The sequence below is a fragment of the Aplysia californica genome, unplaced genomic scaffold (assembly GCF_000002075.1).
Source record: "Aplysia californica isolate F4 #8 unplaced genomic scaffold, AplCal3.0 scaffold00083, whole genome shotgun sequence".
Lineage (NCBI taxonomy): Eukaryota > Metazoa > Mollusca > Gastropoda > Aplysiida > Aplysiidae > Aplysia > Aplysia californica.
The window spans coordinates 855,820-859,816 of record NW_004797353.1 but is presented as its reverse complement, the minus strand read 5'-3'; positions in this window follow the sequence as shown (position 1 = coordinate 859,816).

Below are 3,997 nucleotides of genomic sequence, written 5' to 3'. Positions count from 1 at the left end.
AACAATAATAATAATGATGGTGATGATGAAGACAATAACCAACAGCATCTATGTTGCGCACCTTTATTTTCTAAAACTTGCACAATGTGCAGTACAGTCAAGAAAATATCACATTTATTATCAAATTGCACCCTCGAGGCACACAAAAATGTATTTATAGACCGCTTGACGACAGGCTTGAGAAAATGGAACCTAAATATGATATTTTGACAGCTAGACTAGGGGCGATGACAGGCTGACAGACACAAGTCACGGAACAGACAAGGAAGAGGTCGAATTGATTTGGTGTAAACATCTTCCAGGTTACTTTGGGTTTTTCTGTGTTTGTGTTTTTTGGGTACATGTTTTACGGCGCTCGCGAGTGCATAAGGTCATATAAGCGCGAGGGAGACATAACATTTTCAGTGGGTAACAAAATTTCGAATTTTGCTCGGGTGGCAGCCGAAGCTTACTCCTATCGATTTTGAACCACCAAGAGATCTTTAACGCGCCTTAACGTGCCCAACTTGCACACGAGACCTCCGAGATTTTTCTCCCTTGTCTGAGAAGGCAAGGTGTAGATCTTTCCTTCCATAAGATGAAGGGTGTGGTTGAAAGACAGCAGTAAGTAGGAGTCAAGGAGAAGCAGCAAAAAGGCTGCAGAAAGAGTCAGGAGCCCAGAGAAGAGGGCAAAAGAGGTGAGGGGTGGGTACAGAAAGTGGAGACGAAAGCAGACGACAGAGCATTGCTAGAGAGAATGACAGGAGGTGAAAGGAGACAATTTTTAAGAAGAATATTTTTTTGGGGGGATCGCTACCCGGATTCTAACCCGGGACCTTTGAATGAGAGGCAAATACCTGAACCTCTAGGCCACGAGAGCCCCCTAAACATCTACCAAGACTTCAGTACACGGAAATCCTTTGAAAAGTATAGCATAGCACCAACGAGTTCCAAGAGATCAGACACGGCAGCGATGTAGTTAGTCATGACTCGGTTAGTATAGGATGTTGCAGCAGTGATGTAGTTAGTCATAACTCGGTTAGTATAATAAGATGTTGCAGCAGTGATGTAGTCAATAATAATAAAATAATAAATTATATACTTTGTTAGTCCCGGAAGGACACTTTGTTTTACAATGGCAAACATACATTTACATACATAAACACATAATTATAAATACGTACATACATAAATACACGAATAAATACATACATAAATACATACATAAAAAAATAAAAACACAAATACACAATGTTACACAAATACAGAACAGTTTACAAACAGGCCATCGTGTGTCGCCACTGTGCAGCGCCCTGTATTTAGAGGAGCTGGGGTTGCCGTGTCTTACTCAAGGACACACTCCAGTGACCACCTATCTGTTCCGCGTATCACCGACACTTGCTTGACATTACTAGAGTCTAAACTCACTACTCACTTAGCCACTCGGATAGTATAATAAGATGTTGCAGCAGCGATATAGTTAGTTATAACTCGGTTAGTATACGATGTTGAAGGTCTGCTCGAACTTTCAGTTCTGGGCATTATGGTCATTACCCTTGAGTCGCTTTCTCTTTTTATTTCATCCCCCATCCCGCACCCCAATCCATTTTTCACTCGGTCTAGAGGGTGAAATTAAAGTGAACACTTTATAGACCACCAGAGTCTGTTGTGTAACGGATAGGAGCCTCGCCGTCGTACGCAGAGGACCTCAGTTCGATTTTCGAGTGGGGAGAATGTTTAATAGAGTACCTCGGTCTTCCTAAATTCGATTCTGTAATAGATTGGAACCAGGTCCAGAACACCATAGGAATGCACGGTAGAGCCGTGAGTGACCGCACCATACGCCGCCGACTTGTGGCCAGGGGGCTGTGTTGTCGGCGTCCGAAGCAGAGAGCACCCCTGAACGTCCATCATCGACGAGCTCGTCTCTAGTGGGCTCAGAACCGACAGTGGCAGCGTATGATCTTAAGGGACGAGAATCGCTTCTGCGTCGATCCCGAAAATAGACGGGTCCGAATTTGGCGCCGCCCCGGACAACGCTCTGACGATAACATCTGGGAGAGAGACCTGCGGGGAGGTCAAAGCGTGATGATATGGGGCGCAATCGGAATCAATCAAAGACTGGGCCCCATGATCTTCCAAAATTTAGGACCTGGACGTGGCAACGGAGTGGCGGCCCAGCGCTACATCAACCAAGCCCTGCAGCCCCATGTTGCTCCATTTTTCCAGAGACATCAAAACCACCTCTTTCAGCAGGATAACGCCCCGCCTCATAAAGCACCTGCTACCCAGCAGTTCCTGGTGCAGAACAACATACCCACCATGCCTCACTCACCCCGATTACCGGATGTGAACCCAAAAGAACACCTTTGGGACACGCTTCAGGGGCGTCTCAACCAACTCCATCCCAGAGCCCGGACAGGTGCACAACTGGGTGCTGCTATTCTTCAGGAGTGGGTGCAGGTCCCCAACTGCCAAATCAATCGCTTGGTCCACTCTATGCATTGCCAATCCACTGTTGTCATCAACGCTAATGGGGTCCATACCAGATACTGACAGGAACTTTATCCCCAAGGTCAAGGTCATTGATGCCGAATAACAAAATCTGTTCCCAAGCAAATCCCCAACTCTCAAACATTGTTTTGTGCATTTTGAGATCCCTCAAAGTTGTTTCTCTAAATAAAATATTGCTTCAATTTACTCTCTTGTTCTTGTGTTATGTGAATTCGCATTACTTTTGCCGGTAAGTATATCTTGATAACGACTCCCAATATTCTTACAATATGGACAGGGCAGACAGAGCATTTGCTTTCTGGCAGCGTGGTCTTCCTAACTCAGAACGCCCAAAAATGTCAGATAGTTTAGTGTAATTATTAGGTAGCGATTGTCAAGATCCGTCAATGCTCATGTCTAGTTATGTTACTGTTGGGGGAACTGCTTCTTCTCAAGGGAAAAGGCGGGGGGGGGATCTTCTTTTTCTCCTTTCCCTATTAACGAGAAAGAGAGAGAGAGAGAGAGAGAGAGAGAGAGAGAGAGAGAGAGAGAGAGAGAGAGAGAGAGAGAGAGACCAGTCACCCAGATGAACTCGGCCCATAGAGAGCAGAGAGAGTTTATTTACAACCCAGAACCAACCGCAAGCGTGAGACCTTTCCTCACAACTAATCTCTCTTCCCGTCAGGTAGAAGTGCGCTGTCGTAGAGTTAGAAAGTTCTAACTGCACCGTAACTACTTTTGAGGAATTTGACGTCATCAAAAGTTTTTAGTTTCACAAAATGTGAAGCTTTTCCCAATGCAATTCTTTGAATATCTTGATATCGAATCCGAATTATCTTACGATTGTGATAAAGTAGATAGAACATTTAGTTTCAGAACTCATGGTCATAGTAACTCAAAATGGTTTAAAATGTCAGATAGAACTTTGTAATTCTGCGGTAGCGAGGAGGACCGCTGACAGATCGAAGGCACATGAGCTCTCAATTTCTGAAGGAAGTCGCAGAGTCATACAAACAGGGGTTCTTTCTTCTATGAGTATGCCTTTTAGGGGAAGATAAACAAGCCGCTGGCTTATTTTAGTAATTAGTACGAGTTTTACGGCACAAGCAACTCGAATCACTAAGGTCCTGAAAATGCCGAAGATTAGAGGTTTTACAAGAGAGCAACAAATTTTAAAAGAATGAAGGACAGATCGAGAAAAATGGAGCAAGCCCACACCAGAGCACCTGCCAACCACCCACGAAGGGCATTTAATAGAAGAAAAGAAAAGTGAGTGAGGGAAATAAAAAGAAGGTAAAAAGAAAGACTATGAACGTCAGATTCTTAATTCCAAGACAAGCGTTAAGGAGATCGAACTGCATTGTTTTTCCGTCAGTTGAAAGTTCAATTCTCAACTCTATCAACAGGACGTTGTATTCTTTAGAAAAGGCAGTTTGCCATGATTGTTTGTTTTAGTAAACATGTTACGGTACTTGTAACACAATAGGGTCATATTAGTTACACGCTCTTTGTGGGTGTGTGTGTT